Below are 15,255 nucleotides of genomic sequence, written 5' to 3'. Positions count from 1 at the left end.
TCCGCTCCTCCTCTCTGCCGTTCATTTCTGCATCTCCGTCAGTACAGCCGATTCTTTCACCCTGATGCCCAACTCCTTGTCATAATCTCCTGTACCTGTTCAGTACAGTGTGTTTTGGAAAGTCTAAAGCAGACACAATATTTTAAAAAGTTCTCTGATCTTTTTAACAGAAACTCCGTAACCTACTTTCACCTCCCCTCACGATGAAACAGGAAAACAGTGCTACAGGCAGACGGTGACAACAGGACACCAGGAAATGCCTGAGAAGGTCAGCCCCACCTGTACATGATGTATGCAGGAATTTGGACATCATATACCAGCATTTCTAAGAAACATGAAAGCCCACTATGTCATGTTATTTGACATATATGTAAAAGTTATGACGAACAATAACATCTCTTTGAGTATTAAAGTGATTAAATATTGACCATAAATAACATGATTATCAATTACAGCACCAGTTATCACCATATAAATTGTCATATTTGCAGTCTGTCTTTTTCCGAAAAGGAATATACATATAATAGTATTGTGAAATTCAGCAGTGTTTTCTTTGTTTCTAAGACACCAAAAATATTTTGAGTAACATATATAGTGTTTTTTTAAATAACAGTTTTTAATATCCAAGGTGCAGTATTAATAAATTTATGTTAGAACATACACATGTTCTATGAACAAAACTAGTTCACATTTTGATAATTTCTCTTCACATATTGATGATAGGAAACTAATAAATTTGTCCACTAAAAAACAACAGTATATTAAATATGTGTTTATTTAATATCAAACATTGAGTTAATACTCAATTTTTTCTTAAAAGTTGATTTATGATACATAAAACTCATTTGTAATTCAGGGATAGTCTTGGCTACACCATATGTGAGCGTAAGAGGGAACATTACCTTTAACAGCTATGAATTCCTAATGAAGTAAAAACATGTTTAGTCAAGGTCAACACTGTTCTTTTGTTGCAATTTTCTATCTTCCCACTACAGAAGGCTGCCAATAAGGGTTTCATCGGTCCCACTATTTTTCTATTTATGAAAGAATATGGGCTTATTGTCCATTAAGTCTAAAGTCTTCTGGAGCAATATTTTAATTTCAATGCTCCTATCCATATAGAACTCTGCATATCATATGTGCTAAATATGGAAACTAACTAACTTTTTCTATACCTAGATAAAATCTAGGAATGCCATGATCCACCAACTATTGAATTTGAAGAATGAATTTATTATATCTAAAACCAAAAATAGTCTACACCCATGTTACTCTGAACAACCCCGATCCCGTCTTATCTTGGAAGCTAAGCAAAGTTGGGCCTGGTTAGTTCTTACATGGGAGACCACTTAGGAAGAACAGGTGCTGTAGGTGTAAAAAATAAAAAAAAATAAAAAAATAAAAAAATAAGGGATTGTAAGCTAACAAGGTCCTTGCAATCTGTGAGGGTTGCCTTGCCTAAAAAAAAAATAAATAAACAAACTACTGTCTGGATAATATCAAATTTTGAGGATATAATTGACATGTTTATGATCACTAGTTTTATTTAATCAGCTATGTCCTTATGTCATGCATCTGGGAATACTCATTTGAAATTAGTTTCCCTGAATAGTATTGGTTTTACAGTTGAGAGCCTATTAAATAAAATTTCTATATTAATGTACAGTAAATTCAAAACTATAATCAGTAAACTATTTCCAGTTGTGGGATTGTAGCATTCATACTGTATTTTAAGAGCTATGCAATAAGTTAATTCTTCATTTTAATATGCCCTAATTATAATATGAGGGGAATGTTATTCAAAATTTAGTTATACTTATCTCCTTAATCAAATTCTACCTTGGAAATAAGAAAAATCGAAGTTATACAGTATTATGTAAATAGAAAAATATACTGAGAGGGAAATAAGGGTAAATCGGGATATCCTGTTGACTAAATCAGGATAAAGAGTTAAAAAAAATTGGTGTGTATATATTGATAGGCAAGACCCATGGAAAGATACATAGAATTGCTTTTTTAATTTTCTTTTTCTTTTATGTAAGTAATGTGAATTCACCATGAAGCTACATGACATATCTAAGATTAGTTATGTGGTGAAGGTAATATAGAATCAAAAATTAAGGTTTATCGAATTCTAGTTAATATTTTGCAAGTCACTTTTTCAATCTGAGTACCTAATACCTTCAGCTGACTTAATGGAACAGAGAATTCAGGGCCTAGTTTTCATGTATTCTGTTTAACATGACTTTTACAGAAAAATACTAGACCACCGTAGGCTCAGCATTTCCATTGGAATAAAGTCTCGATAGTTTATAACCAGAAAATATCTTTCTCTTCCAGTGACGTATTTTGCATCCTTTAAATATCTGGGTATTTACCAGACAGAGATAGAACCTCTCAAACTCATTGAATTTTGTTGTAATATTTAACTGTTTTACCTGAGTTTAGTTGATTAAAATTAGTGAATTCATTACTAAAATAATTATAAAGTTCACTAGTAAAAATAGTAGTATAGAATAGGCAATGTCTTTCGATGGTTATTATAGGAACTATAAATTTTGTTAAACTATAAAAAGTATTTTCTACATTGAGCAAAAGAGAAAATCCAACATTCAATGTTTCTGTTGAGTTTAACCACATTGTCTCTGAGGATGAGACAAAAAATTCATACAGGTTAACTGAATAGCAGTTATCATTCAGAATGATTTATTAGTATATTAGCATACTAATGAAAATTATAAATCCAAATGAAAAGGAGGTAGGAAAATGTGAGAGACTGATGAATCTCAGCAATAGTAAAATAATTTCTCCTAAGTGTCTAATTTAAAATAAAGTGGTCCTTTGATACCTTTATCATTTGTGTCAAACTGAAAAAGAACAGTTAGAACCAGTCCGGTAGATCACTTCATTTGTCCACTTAACACATGCTGACCATGTACTTTGTACTGGGCCTCATGCTAGAAATCAGAGGTATAAAGATTAATAAGACACAATTCTGCCCTTGATATGTTCAGCATCCTGTAGAAGTTTTTAAAAAAATAAACAAGATAAGACTGGTTAGTTGGAGGTAAATCAGACGGAGAATATAAAGTATTAACTTGAATTTATGAAATAAGGATTAATAGTGACAGGAAGAAGCTAAAATTAATGTCTCAAAAACTGAAATAAGTACTATTTAATCATCAGAATTTCTGACAAAGGAATGTGCAAGAAATTGATTGGCAAGACATGGCAAAGTCTGCTGGTTTAGTTAGTGAAACAAAAAGAATATGAGAAATATCTATCATAACTTTTGCAAGCTTGTATAATTCTATAGTAAAACAGTGAATAAAATTTATCTTAAATTTATTCGTCACAAGGAATGACCTTGAATATAGTGATGGTGAAAGCTATGGAGCCTGGTGACAGCAAGGCCAGCAGTTGCAATGGCGAAACAGGAAGATCGGCTTCATGGTTATGTTGCACTTCTCCACATGTGTGCAGTGATTGATAACGTGTAGGAAAGTGTGCTTCTGAGACAGGGTTGTTTGATTTTGTTGTTAAATAAAAACACTAGGAAATATTTTAGAGAAGTATTGTTTACACCTGACCTTAATCAACGAACAAGTAGTTCCATGACATAGACTAGTGAACTTGCTCTACTAGCAGTGCTGTAGGTGAAAATGCCAGAGAGTACTACTTTTTGATTATTTTGTTAGAATGTTATCTGTGAAGGTTCTGTACATGAAACAGGTAAATTTACATTTCTCTTCTATCTCACTGGCCACCCTTCCTTCGTGCTTGTTGCTGAATCCTTGATTCCTCAACCTCTAAATGTTGCAGGGCCCAAATATTTAGTCTAAGGCCTTGCTCACATTCTCTGTCTTTTCTTCTTCTTTCCTCCCTAATCCATCCTCACCCTCTGACCCCTTCCACCACCCCTCCACTCCTCCACCTGTCCACCTCCTCCACCCTAGTCTCCCATCCTGCTGGTTTTATCTAGTCCCATAGCTTTAAACACCAAGTATATGTGAGTAGCTCCCAAATTTATACCTCTGTCCTTGACCTCTCCCTTGCATCCACTCATCATCTTCATCGGATGTTGAAGAAGCATCTCAAACTAATTATGTCAAAAGCAGAAATTAAGAATCAACTAAGAATCAATACCCTGGCCCACAACTCCCTTTCTTGTTTAGTTTCTCTGTCAGTAAATCACTCCAATTCTAACCTGTTTCCTGGGCCAAGACTCTTGGTATCATTCTTGCCTTCTCCCTTTTACTCACCACTCATGTCTAGTCCTTTAGAGATTATTGTCAAATCTGCCTCCAAAATATATTTTGAATCCTTCTTTTTTACCATCTTCACTGAGCCCATCTTAGCTATCCTGATCTTTTAATTAGACTGCCCTTACATGAATTCCTAACCAGACTTTTTCCCCCATTCCCTCTTGGAATCTATTTTCTTCAGGGCAGCAAAATTAGGATTTTTGAAATATAAAAGGACAAGCATTATCAGACATTGAAACCTTTGGTGGCTTCCCATTGCCACTAGAGCTCTGCCAGTCTCCTTACCTTGTGTATCTACTTTCCGATCTGTTATGACCTCTTTGGACCCCAAAACATCTCCTGTTAGTCTCAGATGCCCCTGCTCTGGCACTCTACCATACAAATTATTTGGGTTTTTTGGGCTTCCCAAACAAACTTCTTCATGATTCTGGGCCTTTGCACTTAGTCTGTACAGGGCTGGCTCCTATTCTTTTAGTCTCAGTTCATGTTACGTCTTTCAGAGGTGCTTTTACTGACCACCTACCCTGACTTTAGCTGCCCACATCTCTCTCACTTCCACTTTCACACCTAGCCTCTTGGCACACCCTTGTCTCTTCCAGCATTATCTGTAGTTTTCTCTATGGCACTTACCATTCTGTGGTATCTTGTTTATATGTTTGCTTTCTTACTTGCTGACTGCATCCTCCCTGTCAAATATAAGTTCCTTAAGGGCATGAGCCTCATCTGCCCTTTTTGTTTCTGAGTTCTTAACATACAGAAAAGTAACAGCACAAAAAATGTGTGTGTAGTGAAGGAAAAAGACTCTACAGATCAACTTGTTCTTCTTTTTCCATCTTCAGATGCTTTAAGGAGGTTATCAAGGGTTAAAGCTATGGACAACTGCAGAAATGTCTTACTACTTTGGTATGGTTTTCTAAGAACAGAGTATGAAAAGTATGCATTTTTTAGAAGTTGGATTCCAAATCTTAGCAACTTTTTGCAGTCTTTAAGTTTAGTGCTTTTTTGCATGATTTCCTTTTTGCTGTTTAAAAGGCTATGTGTCAAAATAGAATTTGATTTGTAGAAACTTAATGTTAGCACTTCGAAAAGTATGCGGTAGAGAGAAAGCAATAAAAAATATGTACTGTTCACCTACAGACACAGCACATTTTATATTTTGGAATTAGGGATTAATATATGACTAGTTCTTCCATGGAAAAAATGAAAGGTAATATGAAATAGTGCTTTGCAGATACATTTTATTATTTTCAACTGTTTATAGAATATACCACCATTTAAAAATTGCTGTCACAGCAGTTATGTTAGGATAGGGAAGAAGAAAAAAATATTTCTAATCATCAGACTCCTTGGTAAAGAGAAAAATAGACATACAAGGGGAAAAGTTTTATAATAGCAAAAGTATTAAGAATTAACATAAATTATGGTAAATATATCATGTCTACAATTCCTATATTTTCCTTGGTATAGGAATTATTTATGTAATAATTATTCACTTCCTAAATTATTCCTATTAATGGGGATTCTATTGTGTGAGTGATATTACTGCCTGGGCACAGTAGGGCAGTTCACTGTAATTATTAGAGAGTATGAATTCTGGATTTAGAATGCCCGGATTTGAAGCCAAGCTTCACCTCTTAATAAGAGTGTACCCTGGGCACATTATTCCATTTCTTCTTTTACAAAATGACAACTAATAATAAATACTTGCCTTTTGGAGTTGTTTTGAACATTAAATAAAATAATCTACATAGAACTCTTACTTAAATCAGGATCATGACAAACACCTAATAATGTTAGTGAATATTACTCTAATCATCTTTACACTTACCCATGTTACCACTTACCCATATATAAGGGCATTTAAGATGAAACTGAAAGTAAGACATAATTTAGATTTTCCTTATTTCACCTATTTTGAAAAAGCTTATCCCTGTGGCTTAAAGTTAATCACATAGTATGATCTGAGGAAATTGTCTTTCCTGGGAATAAGTCTTACTTCAGTCAGATGTTTCTGTCTTCTAGTAAAGGAGGTTGCAAAGCATAGTGGTGCAAACTAAACACTAGACCTAGGCTGGCTGATTTGAAAATCAACTCTGCCCTTACTAGCTGTGTGACACTGGTTAACTTACTCAACCTCTCTGTGCCTCAGTTTGAAATTGCATTTGAAATTGCAGATTACAGATATTACTGCATAAGGTAGTTATGAAGATTAAATGAGTTACTACTTTTAGAGGATTTAGAACTATTCCTGGCCCGTCATCTACACTGTATATTTTTTAAATAAATTAATTAAAATCTGGAGAAGGTATGTCATTGCCTTTTCTATTTATTTTTCATTCTTTTTCTTCCGTCGTGTATCTAGTGTCATGTTCAAAAGGATATAATAGAAAAAAGAATGGGTGTTCATCGGTAGAAACCTTCTGCTACCTGTCTCTGGATCCAGTGATGTTCTATCTTGAGTCAAAGGATTATTAGAGATTCTCCCCCAGCCAGTGACTATGTGGTGATGACCAGGTAGAAAAACAGGTATTATGCTGCCCTCTGTATAAAAACATTTGGTTTTGTGTTTGATCGTAACCTCTGTTAAGCAAGAATAAATGTTGCATCTCTAGTGGGAAAATAGATTCAGAAATCTAAACTTCTTATTTTAATAGCACCACTCATTTCTTAAAAATTATTTCCCTGATGATTTGGTGTGCAGTTGTAATTATAATAATTAACATCTAGTGAGCCCTGTGATAAGTGTGTTTTACATCATCTAACCTTCACCATAAATGTATAAAGGAGCCATTGTCATTATCCCCATTCTACAGTGAAGGAAACCAAGGAAGTTCATGACATGCCTAACTTGACAATTGGTTTGTAAACTGGTTTACTAGCCTAGAAAATTCAGCTCCAAAATCCGTGCTCTTAACAACTCTACATTTTTTTCTTTCTTCACTGGGAAACTTTAGAATAATAATGAGCAGCTAAAAAGTCTAAATTTATGGTTTATATGTCTCAGTACCGATTTTCCCAAAAGTAAGTAAGCACTATAGACTAATATACATACAAACACATATACATAATGCTGCTAAGGATATTGTAATCCGTAATGCAGTAGATAGCCATAAAACTGGGTTGTAATGTTCATAACAACATTATTCAGAATAGTCAAAAAGTGAAAACAATCCAAATGTCCATCAAATGATGTTTGGATAAATAAGATGTTAAATATCTAGCAATAAAAAGTAACCAACTACTGATACATGCTATAACATGCATGAACCTTAAAAACATTGTGCTAAGTAAAATAAGCCAGATATAAAAGACCACGTGGTGTATGGTTCCAGTTATATGGAATGTCCATAAAATCAAATCTACAGAGTCAGAAACTAGATTTTGGTGACCAGGGCCTATGGGTTGTAATAGAGATTGACTGCTAATGAACATGAAAAGTTTTCTGTGGTGATGGAAATGTCCTAAAGCTGGATTGTGGGGATGGCTGCACAAATCTAAATTTACTAAATATCATTTACTTAAAAAGAATCATATACTTAAATGGATGAATTTCACCATATGCAAATTGCACCTCAATAAAGCTGTTAAAACAAAAAAAATAAACTGCATCATGGTCCAGAGATTTAGTATTCTAGAACGTAGTTTAATGATGAAGATAAAGGAGACTGAAAATCAAGTTCAGAAATGTATACTCCATTGTAACTTTTACATTTCCCTGCCCTCTCTCTGTAATTTGTAGAATAAGATAATAAAAAGTAATATTTTGCATCTAACATAAAAAATAAATTGGCAACTAAAACATGAAGTTTTATTTATTTAGAATTTTGTACTGATATAATTTTCTTTTGATGTGATAAACTCAGTTATCTGACTTTGGTAATAAATTAGATTTCTTCATTTAAAGCTTGTCTCTGCAGATGAAACTGTTTAATCGGAAGTTACATCATGATTAGATTCACGTATAGAAGAACTAATATACCCCTTTATAGACAGTAACCCAGTTTCATTATGTTCTATCCTTTGATTTTCATCTAGTTCTACTTTGTGAGATAAACAGGGAGTTCATTTACCATTTCCCCCATTTTATGGATTAGGAAACAGAGGCACATGGGTATTAAGCCCAAGCTTTATAGCTTTTAAATGCATGAGATGGGCCCAGTACTCCGTTTTCCTGAATACTAGTCGTATGTTAGCCATAAATCATCCTTATACTTTGTACTCACTGATTGAAATTACAGATATTTAATAAGTTCCAAATGATTAGTTCTGTGGGGCCATGGTAGTTATTATAGCTGGTTCTTAATCAGTTTTATTACTATCTTATAAAATTCTTTAAACATCATGTAGCAAGTTGGAACTGCATGCAGTAGGAGTTTAAAATGTGGCTTTGTTACTGATGCATTGTAATAATCTTTGATGTGCATTATCAGGCCTCTTACAATGGACAGATGGAGAAGAGTATGATACTACATACACCATATTTATTTTAAAATAATGTTCCTGAGTACATGATTTTTTTTATTATTATTATTTCTGGGTTTCAAGCTTTGTGGGGAAAAAAAATTAGAGAATTATAATAAACTATTTAACTATTTGCTGGCTCGCCATACATCAAAAGAAGAGAGGCACACTGCTGCTTTTACAAAAGGTGAAATTGGGCTCTGATGTTCCTCCAAGTTATTCTTCTGAATGGTACATTTCCTGATGTTTAAAAGCCTTAGATCTTAGTCCATTTCTTATGGACTGAACAACTTACTGTTAAAGCCAGATTTGTCAAAAGCTCACAAATCCGTTCTCTCCCTTTTTTAGTCTCATTCTTAGGAATGAAAGAACTCTTAGTATGTTTTTCTGTTTTGTTCGAAACAATATCTCTTGAACTATTCTTAATACAGTTATATTGCTTAATTATATTTCCTTTTGTTGTCTTGATTCTGCTGGGTATATTTCTTGTTTTAACAGCAACATGGATCCTATAATTATTTCTTTAGTTCTGTTATCTTGTGAATTTATGTCACTTACACGCGAAGATGGAGTGTTCCCTGGAAGGCTGAACATCAAGACTAGGTATTTTGTTTTTTATTTATAGCCTTCCTGTTTTCACATCATGTTTTTGTTTTGTTTTGTTTTGTTTTGTTTTGTTTGCAGGGGGAGGGTTGTTTTTACATTCAGAAACTGATGTGCTGACAGCAAGGGAACAAAGAAGGATATCTTTTTCAGAAAGCAGTATGCATGGGAACTATGTAAACATTTTTCTGGTTACATTTATTTTGTTTCTAAGACATTTGTTTTTTGAATATAAGAGACTGAGTGGGGTGAGCTTAATGTAAAGCACATGTATTGGCAAGTTTGTAGACACTTGTTAGAACTCTCTACACATGTGTTGGATAATGGATACTGTTTCTATTATGTGTTTGGCAAAGCCTACCACTGCTTTTTAAAGTCTAGGAAACATGGAAGTTTGTTGGAACTCTTTCTACCCCTAAGGCTGTAAAGGGGAAAGGATTTCAAATGTAGGCAAAGAGAGATTAGATTTCTCTAGAATAAAGCTGATTTTTATCTTTTGTTGTATGAAATTGTGTCTATGTCTTTCCCATCCAACAGTAAGCATCTTAAGGTCAGGAACCTCTGATTTTCATTATTGAATTCCCTCAACTTGTTTGAAATACACACTTTATTTACCTTCTCTGTAGAGACGACATTCGATTTTTGACATGTACCCTTGATTTCTGCACGTGTATATTTCTAAAATGCAAAGTTAACATGCAGAAAAGTATTTCTTGATGCCTCTTGACCAATAAAAAGGATCTTAGAATTTTTTTTTAAATTCTGCTTACTACCATACTATGCAATATTTTAGACTCATTTTGGCTTATGTGCCCTAAAGTAGTTATTATTGCACTTATTGTTTTATACTAACAATGCATATTTAGCTTTACTGATATACTTTCTAATGTCTTTGGTCAGCAGTGCTTCACATTTCCTTCTGGCTCAGTTTCCATATTCCTAAAGTGTATCATTTAGTTCTTTAGTAAAAACAGCTACTAGAAGACTGATTTTGCTTTGAAAAATATTTATTTTATCCTTCATTTTAGATGATGATTTACTGGGCATAGGATTCCAGGCAAACTATTATTTCCATTCAACCTTTTAAGAATATTAACCCATTGTCTCCTGGTTTCCCCTGTTGCATTTGAGAAGTCTAAAATCAGCTGTCAGCGTAACTTTCATTCTTTAGCATTTAATCTGTCTTTTATCTCTGTTTGCTTTCAAGATCTTCTATATCCTTTGATCATTGACCATTTTATTATTATGACCATAGATGTGGATTTAAAAAAAAAAAATTTCACTTCCATCTCCTTTTTCCTGTCTGCAAGTTGATTCATGTTTTTCATCAATTCTGGAAAATTCTCAGCCATTTTTTAAGTTATTAACATTGCCATTTTCCTTTCTTTTTTTTCTCTCTCTTTCCCTCCTCCCCACCAAAATTTTTTATTAAATGTTGTTCCTTCTTATTCTATCATTTATATTTCTTAACCACTTTTTAAAATTTAAAAATCTCTTTATTACTCTACTACATTTCTTCACATTTTCTAGTTCACTATTTTCTTCTTTAACTGTATCTAAGTCAATATTTAACTTGCTTTTAAGTTTATTTACACTTACACAGTATATTACTCTATGTTAAGTTTTTATTTATGCCATTTGCCACTTTATGTAATATACTTAGTTCACAGTTTACTTTTATTATCCTGAGTACTTGGGTTTTTCATTCCTATTGTTTGTTCTCTGTGCTGACTCCCAGTATAGTGGATTATTTCCTTATACATTTGTCATTTTAAATTATAGGGTCATCTAAATATTTAATATCTCTTAAGATCTAACTTGCTTCTACTTCTGCCAGATGCTTCTGTGCTATCACAAGCTCACTGCTAGACAGGCGTTTAAAATTCTCTCGGGATTGCTACAATGTGCAGATTCTATAAATTTGAATCCCAAACTCAGGTAAAGTTTTTAAAAAGTTACTGACAAACTGTTTTTCCTGTACCCATAGCACATAAAAATATCTGTCTTCTACTTTGATGCAGGTGTTACTACCTCATTATCTGTGGTCCACATGAGTGTCAAATTCCAAACCTCTTGATTGCCCAGTCACCTTCCTCCCCAGCGCATTTGCTTTCATACCAATTCATGGGTTTACATTTCAGTTTCTGGCACCTGGACAATCGCTTTCATTTTTGATCAAATCTAAATGTGCATCTTAGAAGAGCTTCAAGTTTTCTAGTCTATCTCATCTAGTATGTTGTGAGAAACAAAAGTCTCCCATATCCGTTAGTTGCTTAGCTATGCTTTCTCTATGTATTCAGGACTCACCACAAATAAATACATTTTTAGTGTTAGGAGTTGACACTTTTAATAAAGAAGAAAATAACAATATAATAATCTGATCGCGAAGATTTATTTTAAACATAACACTTCAGAGAGAATTTACTGGACTCAAAACAGACAACCTCATCTTTTTAGATCACAGTAAAAACAAGAGCTGATATTTTAAAGTCGATGATTCTGGGGCATACTAAGAGGCCTAATTTTATATGTACATACGTAATATAGACCTGAAATGCTCCTTTTCTACTGAGCATGAAAAAAAATAGATTGGAAGGAAAATAATTTACCATTTATTGCTTTTTTTGTGATTTTTTTTCACATTAGATGAATCTATTTCCTCTATCTTTACGTCTTTCTATTTTTTTCTGCTTTCAACTCACTGTCTCCCACACACTTTAAAAAAAGATCTCTCTTAAAAGGAACCCTGTTTTAGCAATTTTGTTGTGGGTTTGCTTTGAAATACATGCAAAGTAACACATAAAGGCAAAGAAATATTGATACCATAATAATATTATGTCATTCTCCTTGTTAGAATTTTTAGCCAGCTTCATTAATTCTTCTTGAACTCCTCCCCCAGTGTTGGCAGGCATCATAGTAACCTTTTTAAAATATAGAAATGGCATTACAGACAGGTTATTTCACCAGATCAGTCATGAAGTTATAGTAACGTAATATTTAAAACATAAGCGTATCCAAAAGCTGTCTAAACAGTGTATTTGCTGCAATATTCTTTAGGATAATTCATGGCACATAGGCTAGGAGAATGCTGATAATAACCAATAAAATAATAACCTATGAACCAGACAATATCCTGAGATTTTTCACTTATTTTCTCATTTAATTCTAACAAGTGTATGAAATTCGATTATAATCCTATTTAAAGGCAAGCACTCTGAAAGTCCAGGTTCTTCTCAAAGTTCTATAGGTAGGAGATAGGCAAGCTAGGATTTACAACCAGGTCACTGTAGTCTGGATCCACAGTTTAGCTATTCTGCATGTTCTCTTGTTGCAAACACACACACATACATACCCTAGTATACACACACACACCCAACACACACACATATAGCCTATGGTATGATAATTATCTCTATCTCTATCTAACTATCAGATTAGGAAGAAAAGGGGGAAACACTGTCAGTATTCAGTTTATCATCATGACCCCTATATAAATTATCTGATCTGTGACAATGCTTCAATCCTAATGAAGTTATTTTAGAGGAGTTGAGGCACATGCTTCATGGGATTGAAGCGAAGCCCTTATCTGTGCAGTTGATTTCAAGGAGTTCTGAATTCATTACAACTCTTATTTTGTTATTATGGAAAAACAACAGATTTTAGTTCAAACTTCAGTTTCTAGTGACTTAATTCAGTATCTGTGCCTTCCACTAACTCAAAACAAGCAAATGAATGACATTTATCATTATAATATATTTATCATATATTATCACTTATTTTTTGGTGCTTAGCCATCTTATATGTAATAATTACCTATTAACCAATATTAGATATTTAATTATGATTTTGAATTAAATTAATATATTTTTATTGTTGTAATTCTAGTCTTTTAGTTATGGTAACTTGTTTAACTCATATAATTATTTGGAAAGAAATAACATTAATTATAACAAATTTTATAGCAGGAAGATTTTAAAAGTGGATGTAAAGTTCTGATGAATTAGAACATTTTACTTCCTTTAATGATTATCAATCTATATATCACACTCTACTTTCTTCTGTAGTTCGACTAGACTAAGCTTAGTGAAAAATTCTATAGAAATGCTTTTTATATGTTCAAAATCCAAAGACCCAAAATGATATATTAGCTTTTCTGATTCTCCTAGTTCTTCAACTTAAAGTATACTTATTGTTATATTAAGTCAATGTTACTGACTTGAAATCTGTGACATGTGAATACTATAAGGATTTTGACATTAATAGTGTTAACATTTGATGCCTTATGAGAAAGAGAAATATGAGATATGCACATAAAGGTTTTATGGAGATAGTCATTCTGTATCTGCATAATGACTTGGTAATTCACCATCAGTGAAATAGCAACTTAGACGGCACTATGATATTAGGAAAGATTGTATTTTATTTATGCACTAATGATTTACACATGGATCGAGACCTGGAATTACATTTAGAATGGTTTCATGTGCTATGAATGGCGCACTAGGTGTAGCCCAAAGGTAGAATATGAAATTTACTGCTATCTCCTTCATGGGATAACTTTTGGCCAATTCCATCTTTATTATAAAATAAACAAATAGTACTGTCAGATGACCCCTCACTACTATGAAAACAAATCAAACAAGACAAAACAGAACAAAACCCAACTCTCCTATCTCCTCTGTTTGAGCCTCTCACCCACAAAACCACCTTTAAGCTTTAGCCATAAGTTTAAGCCATCTCATTGGTTAGGCAGTTTTCACTTTTCCATCCTCGGAATTGGCATTCTGTGAATTGGCTCTTAGTGATTTGGCCAACTTCCTGCAGAACCTAGCAGTAATGAGTGAGAGAAATATCTGTTGCCTAAAATTTTTAAAAGGAGGTCATTGTAAGACCAGTGCCTTGGCAACCAGAGTTGCTGAGAAGGGATGGAGGTGGGATACAGCAGGAGGGTATCAAGATACAAGTTAATGAAGACAAACAGTGAGGGTGAGGAGTTAGACAAAATTTTCAGCTAGTTTAAAATTATGCTGAGGCTGAGCAGATTATGGCCCATCTTCTCTATATGCAAAACACTTTCCTTCTCAACTCATTCATTCAGCAAATGTTTACTGACAAATATGTGCCAGGTAATGTGTAACAGCTGGAAAATCAAGCATTAAAAAGCTACAGTAACTGGTATGGTGGAGCTAACAGATCAATGGCTGAGACAGATAAAAGCTATAATTATAGATAAGTGGCAATAGAAATATGTAAGTACTGTGTAGTTTCTAAAAAATGCATGGGAAAAGGAAGAAAATGTTTTTTTTTTCCTTGTTTTCTTTAAGTTCTTCAGTCTTTCAAAGGTAAAAGAGAACCCCATTTTCAGGAAGCATTGTCATAGTTGCACACTGTTCTACCCCAAATGGGGAAAGATCCTCAAGCAGTGTTTCTACACGAGAACACTATCTATGCTTATAGAGGAAATATGATACCATCCAGGTCTATAGATATCCATCCGTCTGCCCTTGGCTATGTAGGAACATTTTACGCTTTCTCTTGATCTAGTTGACTTTCATTCCTTCTGATGAAAACCACAGAATAAGACAGTGTTGCTATTGTCTCTAAAAAACATGCCAGGGACAGATCATCCACATGCAGCTTCACTCTCCTTACCTAAGCTGGGGAGAGTATTAACCTGAATCCGCAGGACAGTTTTCAATTCTGACCTCAAGGCTGACATTCTTTTTATATTGATTATATTTATCTGGTTGTCCCCAGAACCTCAAACCCAGTATGTTAAATACTGAGTCAGTCTGGTTCTCTATCCTTCCTGATCACAGGCATCCACTCCTTCCCTCTTTAGGTATGCCTTGGATTACTTGCCCATTTACTCCAGCTAGAAATGCTAGTGCCTTCCTAACCTTTGTTTTCTCCTTGCCTTCCACAT

General features: G+C 33.7%; 1 protein-coding gene across 8 annotated transcripts in view; it reads left to right on the top strand.

Moving 5' to 3' along the window:
* Positions 1 to 15,255, top strand: part of PRR16 (proline rich 16) — a 253,880-nt gene that overhangs the window by 105,325 nt on the left and 133,300 nt on the right. The window lies entirely within an intron of this gene.

The sequence above is a fragment of the Rousettus aegyptiacus genome, unplaced genomic scaffold (assembly GCF_014176215.1).
Source record: "Rousettus aegyptiacus isolate mRouAeg1 unplaced genomic scaffold, mRouAeg1.p scaffold_m13_p_8, whole genome shotgun sequence".
NCBI classification, from domain to species: domain Eukaryota; kingdom Metazoa; phylum Chordata; class Mammalia; order Chiroptera; family Pteropodidae; genus Rousettus; species Rousettus aegyptiacus.
This window is presented reverse-complemented; position numbering and strand designations above follow the sequence as displayed.